The 8,255-nt window shown below is 32.2% G+C and overlaps 1 protein-coding gene across 4 annotated transcripts in view; it reads left to right on the forward strand.

The window, feature by feature from the left end:
* Window positions 1-8,255, forward strand: part of LOC108743865 (UDP-glucuronosyltransferase 2B15) — a 26,870-nt gene that overhangs the window by 2,609 nt on the left and 16,006 nt on the right. The window contains exon 1 of one of the 4 annotated variants that reach the window (XM_018479466.2): window positions 619-842. The exons of 1 other annotated variant lie outside the window; for it this stretch is intronic. The gene's annotated coding sequence lies outside the window, so the exon portion shown is untranslated. Of the gene's footprint in view, window positions 1-618; window positions 843-5,399; window positions 5,497-5,561; window positions 5,699-8,255 lie in introns of those variants that run through there. 2 more of the 4 variants (XM_018479473.1, XM_018479494.2) reach the window with 2 other exon arrangements.

Consider the following 8,255-nt stretch of genomic DNA (forward strand, 5'->3'; position numbering starts at 1 on the left):
ATACACTATAATTCAAATAAAATTCAATAAAAAAAATATTTTCAAGCGGGTGGAGGTGGGGGATCGAAAGAGGGTGGTCACTTGAACAAAACCCGATAACCTAACCTAACCTAACCTACCCTATTGATAAAGATATTTAAATAGTGTTTTATATAACTTTCTCAATATTTTTATGTATTTTTCCATTAGTTTTACCTTTGAATATTGTTTAAAGACTATATAAATATTTAATGCCTAGAAATGTATAAAAATTGGCATATTTATTAAACTTGAACCCCTATAACTGTAACTTTTTATGGGGGTGAGACCGCCACGAACTTTTTATGGTACAGTGGTCGAGGAGACCTCCTCTTTCGATCCCACCATCCCTTCGGGGGTGGGGGCCATCATCTAGACCTTTACCGTTTTTTAACGCGGCGGATTTAAAATGGCTACTGCGAAGCCACGTTTTTGTTCGTTTACTAATACTGTCGTCCCAGACAGTAGCTAATTGAAAATAATCATGTATTTGTTTACCGAAATTATTGAAAATCATTGTACGTGCGGGAAAACGATAAAAATTATCTTATCGTTCATTTACATGTGTAAGTAACGGTTGCCATCAATCCCGCACGGTAAGTAATCATTTGCACGAATCGGTCCTGTGCCACCGGTCAAGGTTGAAGAATTGTTTCTTGATAGTCGATTCTAAAAAAGCCGCTGGAGTGGTCTCCATCTCAAATCGCCTGGTGCATTGTCGGGGGGATCATTGGAACATTACAAATTGCACGCTTTCAAAAGCATTTCGTTTGTTATGAGTTATAAGTGATACAAGCTTGATATTAGCATTTACCAACTTCGAGGTGAGTTTGTTACTTTTTACATCCCAGAAACTTTTTATTTCAAAGTTTGATTAACAAATTTAACAATAAATGAAACATTTTTAAGTAGGAAAAAAGAATAATCACTAATTAAAAATCTTCAGTGTTTCAATTAGTAGAGAGCCATCCCTAAAACTCAAATAGGAATAAAATATCTATGCACAAAAGACACTGTAATAATGTATTAGCTGATAGGAAAAAGAAAGATCTAATAAGTAAACGCTTGATAGCAATTTGGAAGTACTTTTTTTGCGTAGGTCGTAAATACATGTACCGTATATCAAATTAAAGGTATCGGAATTTTACGTTCATTATAGAAGAAGGTGAAACGACTCTGTACATGGTTCACGCGTGCGTGACACTCGTGCCATAAAAGTACCTATAAAAATTCATCCTGGTTCTGTGCGCATCATTAAAAGTACAGGGATGTTTTCAAGTATAAAAAATCAGTGAGTAAAATCTACAAAGCTAGGAATTTTGCTCGTTATGTGTTTTTAGTTACAAACTGAAGTAGTAGGCCAGTCGGAGAAGGCTATTATGTTACAGAAATGTGCGAGCCGGTGAAATGCAAAAGAAAAATGTAACCGATAAGCTCTTTTACTACCATCAACTTTCATTTTGGTTAGTTTGTTCACGAACGGAAGCTAAAATCCTGAAATATTAACATCTTCTCTTATGGCGACATAGGTATACGGTTTTAGCGATGTTTTAAATTTGGATATAACGATAGCCCGGTAGTCCGGAATAAAACCTACTTATAAGCGGTAAATTTCAAGTAATTTAATAAAGTCACAATTTTATTAAAACTTTTGAAAACTTACGCTTGCAAATAGTGTATTGTTTGTCATCATGACGCTGCCGTTGTATCCGGATTTTTAATGATTAGAACGAAAATCGAATTCGTCGGTGTAAGAGAATATCAGACTATAAGCAGTAGGTATAAAATACAAGAAAAAGGGTTTATATTTTGGGTTCATATACAGTCAATTAAATGTACAAAATTTTATTCTTACATCCGAACCGACGCTATAAATGGAGTTATTATAGACGGATTTTACTATGTTGCGAACAGCAATGAATAGAAATGATTGTACATTCATGAGTTTCGAAATATGAATAAAACATAAATGCAAATAAATAAACATTCCAAAAGATAAAAACGAGAAAGATTTTAATATTAGAACTTCATAACACTAACAATGAAAATGAACACAATGTTTATGTTATAAATAATCACTACTTCTCCTATTTGAATAAGCCTTTTTAGCGTTTTTGAATTAACCCATTTGGATGTGACACTACCAGAGCATTTTTGGGAACATATCTCTCACCTCATTCTGCCCTTAATTTTCCTAGGCGTTTCGTTATTTTTATATTGTAAGTAAAATTTTGTTTTTGAAATTAATTTTCTTTCTGCATCTGCTATCTAACAATAGGAATACAAGTAAATAACAATGAAACAAAATGATTGTTATCTAAGGGTGGTAAATGTAGCGTCAGAGCTAATATAAAAATTGAAAATGGATAATTATATTAAATCGTCTGTTTTCCATATTTGGGGAGTCAGATAACCGAGGATTGAAAAAAGAGTCGATTATATTAGAAAGACAACCCTTCTGTGTTTGGAAAGGTTAATTTGGAGATTCAAAACATTTGTTAGAGGTATTTCAGAATCCCGTGTGTCGTAAATTATTTTATTCGTATTGTTCATTTCAAAATCATTGGTTCGATGTGTAGTGCTCTAGATAAATTGTAAACAGTAACTGGTAATATCTTCTATAAGAGGTCCTGAAAAAATTAAACGTTCAGAGGGAAGACAACATAATGAAAAGGGATATGAGGAATAGTGGAAATGCGTGACAAGTGCCTTTCCACCTGATGACCGAATGATGATAATAATGATGATGATGACGATGATAATATAAATAATTACTTAATTAGTGGGCATCGAACAATAACAACGCTGCATTTAATTTGGTTACTATAAGGGGACATCTAAATTGATCCACCCTGTATACATAACCGTTTCGAAATAAGAGGTATCTTTAACTATAATAAATCTTCATTCTATAGACCTTGTAGTTAACCATTTGTTGAAACAAGAGAAAGAAGGCAAACTGAAACAGCATATGATGCATGCATGCATGCAGTTATCAAATGCGATTTACTCAAAAGGCCTTAACATAAACATCGTCTGAACATATGAAAGCTTAATGTTGATGTGTACAACGTGACTATGGTTGCATTACAGTTTTAGTTATTAAGGTCTCGGTTTATGATCTTCTTTTGACCTCATTTTTATAACGAGTATCTATTTGTCTGATAATCAATTTCTTTTGAACCATAATTCACTTTCGTTATTGAGGAAATAATGTGGTAAAGACACGAAGGTGCCAAATGCCAATTGGCGTTTAGATTTTTATGTTTGAGGTTTCGGTGACGTCATTTTAGCTGTTTACGGGTAACTTTATTTATTGCTAATAGGGAAAACTTTATGGTGAATGTAGACAGTACACAATTTATTAATTAACTAGCTTTTCCCCTCGGCTTCGCTGGTAGAAGTTAATATTGTTTCTCCATAAAACCTTTTAACTCCCAATTCACCCTTACAACGTTTTAATTTTATGTAATGTCGCCATCTTAGATTTCAAATACAAACGTAGCAACAATATTTCATCCTTAAGGGTTGATTTTTAAAAATTGCCAAAACACGTATTTGCTTAATTTCAACAATGAGCAACCTTCGAGTAAATCCGAGTACAAATAAAANAGTTATTCTAGCTTAAGACTAGACCTAGTATAGTTTGTACTTTGTATTAATAAACTTTTTTAAAAAGTCTTTGTTCCAATTTTGGAATATAACATATACATAACCGTTTCGAAATAAGAGGTATCTTTAACTATAATAAATCTTCATTCTATAGACCTTGTAGTTAACCATTTGTTGAAACAAGAGAAAGAAGGCAAACTGAAACAGCATATGATGCATGCATGCATGCAGTTATCAAATGCGATTTACTCAAAAGGCCTTAACATAAACATCGTCTGAACATATGAAAGCTTAATGTTGATGTGTACAACGTGACTATGGTTGCATTACAGTTTTAGTTATTAAGGTCTCGGTTTATGATCTTCTTTTGACCTCATTTTTATAACGAGTATCTATTTGTCTGATAATCAATTTCTTTTGAACCATAATTCACTTTCGTTATTGAGGAAATAATGTGGTAAAGACACGAAGGTGCCAAATGCCAATTGGCGTTTAGATTTTTATGTTTGAGGTTTCGGTGACGTCATTTTAGCTGTTTACGGGTAACTTTATTTATTGCTAATAGGGAAAACTTTATGGTGAATGTAGACAGTACACAATTTATTAATTAACTAGCTTTTCCCCTCGGCTTCGCTGGTAGAAGTTAATATTGTTTCTCCATAAAACCTTTTAACTCCCAATTCACCCTTACAACGTTTTAATTTTATGTAATGTCGCCATCTTAGATTTCAAATACAAACGTAGCAACAATATTTCATCCTTAAGGGTTGATTTTTAAAAATTGCCAAAACACGTATTTGCTTAATTTCAACAACGAGCAACCTTCTAGTAAATCCGAGTACAAATAAAATATACCCCATGGAAACCTTGCAACCACTTTTCATTTAAATAATAATATCAAACAGCATATACATATATCAAGTTTCCAGTAAATTCAACCACAAATAAAGTATGTCCCAAACAAAAATTGCAACACCTTTTTATCCCCTCCTCCCTTTGGAAGTTGAATTTTTAAAAAGGCCGAGTAGGTCTTTCAGAAATTAAATGAAAGACCATTAAGACCAAGTTTCAAATAAATCTGACCACAAATAATGTTCCATTTAAAACAAATCGGATGAAAAACAAACATGCAAACTTTGCAAACCCCTTTCAGCTTCCTAAAGAGATAGAATTTTGTAAAATGTTGAAATAGGTTTGTATATTACTAATTTTATATGAAAAAGCATTAAAGCCAAGTATCGAAAATTGGTCGTACCAACTCAGAAACTTTTTTTGGCTCATGCAAAGTTCATCACATGATCAAATGCATAGTTTACGATTTTAAAAAGGACATACAGACAAACATTCATTTATATATATTTATATTTATGGTGAATGTAGACAATTTATTAATTAATTAAAGGTATAGTGTTAAAGTTCCCTAACAAAAATCTCCTAAATGTAACCAGTTATGTCCGAGTTAGATAAAATTCGATTTGAGGAAATTTTCTGCTTTAAAGTCACACTTCTAATTTACTTCTAATAACATTTACAATCTCACATCACGATGCCATTTGGGCCGAAGACGACAATAATTGAGTCATCCACTATTTCACTTTTTTGGGACTTTTTATATGCATATTTTGGAATATTTATCTGCTGAACGTTGGTGACCTCAAAATAGTGTTGTAACCGAATAAATAAGCGGAGAATTTTAATTTGGGTGTTCTTAAACACAGATGCCAAGTTAGGAGACCTTGAAATTAGCATTGCGTAAAAACTGAAGGAAAAGTTGAACTAAAAAATCGTAGTTTTATTTGTGGTTTCGTTGAGAAGAGGCCTCGTGGGTTCTGTAAACTAGGACAATGCAGCGTTAACATATTGAAGGTAGTTTTTTTTTGTTTACAACAGCTATCTATACATGAATAAAACAAGTCCTTAGTTTCGCTAGTTTTGTTTTTTGAGTTATGGAACATAAACAGTTACAAAATTTGAATCAGTACCAAATATTGGTAACGAAACTGTCTTCTAATGAGATAGAAGAGGGTGGTTCATGTATTCGTTCTTTGGCATATTAGGTTAGCAAATGGTAAGTCTAGGTCTGTGTATCTCTATGTGTGTGTGTGTCATGTACCTTCGGCTAACTTAACACCCGTTCAGATCTAATTTTTTTTTATCGGGAAAGCCGACTACATCTCCTAACCTTGTTTGTATCGAACTTGATCCCTTTTGTTGAGATTGTTATGTTATATACATAGGTAATACAGCTTGCATTCCTGATACACCTTTTAGAATAATTTTGAACTTATTATTTCAAATATCCAATCGTTTCATATTTGTCCTTTATCATATGCATACGTTATGGCAGGTATGTCAAAATGCTACGAGACAAATCAAAATTTTTAAAACCGTTCCTCATTCAATTCTATAAACTCCTCTAAAAATTACAAATCGATTAACTAAACCGTTAAAAATTTATTGAAATTTTAAAAAATNAATATGCTGCAAAACCTAATTAATCACGAATTTCTAATTTTATGTACTCTTGACTCCGATTGTACCTCCCAAACATCCTTAAGCAGTTACAAGCAAGTCATACTCACTGCCAAGTCAGTTAAAAATTTTCCATATTATTCGTTATTTCTTATTTTATTAAGTTTTTGGTCGAATTCCAAATTTTCTCTCAAACCGTATACTTTTTTTTAGTATAGATAGTATTTATTTACCTCATGATATGCTGCAAAAATTAATTAATCACGAATTTCTAATTTTATGTACTCTTGACTCCGATTGTACCTCCCAAACAACTAGCTGTTGTCTTCTCCCACCGTAACCTTACGTTCCAAAGTATATATCCTAAACCAGATATTTGGAGAGTTTGTAAACTATCCGGCTAATTTACAAACTATCCAAGCAAGTATATTAACTAATTCCATTAGGTACCTCTCAGATGCATTATAATAAAAATTTTTTGCTTTGCCTATGTTGCAAGTACTAATTAATACTAGTAAATGATACCTAATATTTTTGGTACCTTCATGAGAAACTGTTACCCTTATTAAATCATTACGATTAATTACGTATTTCATACATTTCAATATTCATTTTGTGATTAGAGTTTTCTATTCTTGTGATAAATCTATTACTTACATTTGCTATTCCTATTATGATTATATACTTATATATTTAAACATTTTTCAGACTACTGTAAATTATAGCTATCAAAGTCCAGCACATTTTTAATAACAATATTTAATAATAATAAATGAAGATAAATTGGCTATCAATGTCTTATTATTGTATTATGCCTATCATTATCGAATAAACAGAAAAATTGAAGTCAAAATTAATGATTTAGGAAGATGTTCTATTTATATTTTCAAATGTTACGAGATAAGACAAAAGTGTAACAACATCTGTTTGTTATTTGGCACAAATTTTTAATCTAGTTTCTACATTATGTAGATATATTTGATTTCACTTTCGTTTAATAAATAATTACTTACACGAGACCGAAACGAATTTACATACTGTCCAACAGGAATGATTGAAAAGGACATAGTAACAGAAAGTTAAAATACGTACCAAACAAACATTTATGATTAATATGTGTTCTATTTTATTATATTGTTGAGGTAATACATGAATAAAAAAATTGTAGGCCAGGCTTGTTTACATCGGAGATAAATAAGGTAAATAGTATTAGACTGAAAATGAAAACATCCTGTACAGCAAATATGTATGCGCTTAAAGGAGTCATTACACGGTGCGTGGAGTGGCAATCCAAGCTTAACTTGTGGCGACTGTACTCAACCTGCTAAGGCTCGGCTACAAGGCCTACATAGACCCTTACTGGTTCGCAGACCGTGTATTATGACCTTTATTAAGGTCCGATTACACGATCTGTCCGTGCGGCGTGCTGGACGCGGAACTCGGAGAGTTACGCTCATCAAACTGAGAGTACTACATCCAATTTAGTCATACCAAAGGTCTTTCTTGACTGTTTTTTTATTTGTGGAATAGGGTATTGTCATTTAATATAATATGTTTAAGCTGCTGCAAAAGTAGTAATGTGTTCTCGTTGGTTCGACATTATCAAAATGGTTCCATGAAAAGAAGTGCGGTCGTGACAGTTGAGGTTCTTAACAACCTTTACAAGGCACGTGAATCGCTTATCCACGCTTCGTCTGACAGGTTCGGTGCGGCCTGGAGCAGGGAGGAACTTTTCTTCCTTCTAATGTCAAAAGTAGTGTCTTGTTGTTCTTTAATAAACAATTGTATTTTAATAAAATAATGAGAAAACGCTTTTAAATGTTTCAGTGGTTTTTATTAAATATACCTGAGTACTCTACAATATTGTTTCAGGTGATTACACCTTTCTCAAGTCTAATTAGGTACAATGTTAATTAAAAACACCTAAAAATAAACAAGTACCTTGTTTTATCGCATTATTAGACTGTTGCTAACGATAAGCGAAACGAGTATCATTCTCAAGTTGTTTACATTGAATTGAACAGTCTACAATAATGTGATAAAGTAAAGTGCTTGTTTATTTTTAATAGTTATATAAAAATGAATTATCAAATATAAGAGCTAAAATCCAACCAACATTATTAAAAACCATTGAAAGATTGAAAAACATTTTT

The sequence above is a fragment of the Agrilus planipennis genome, unplaced genomic scaffold, assembly GCF_000699045.2.
Source record: "Agrilus planipennis isolate EAB-ADULT unplaced genomic scaffold, Apla_2.0 scaffold19, whole genome shotgun sequence".
NCBI lineage: Eukaryota > Metazoa > Arthropoda > Insecta > Coleoptera > Buprestidae > Agrilus > Agrilus planipennis.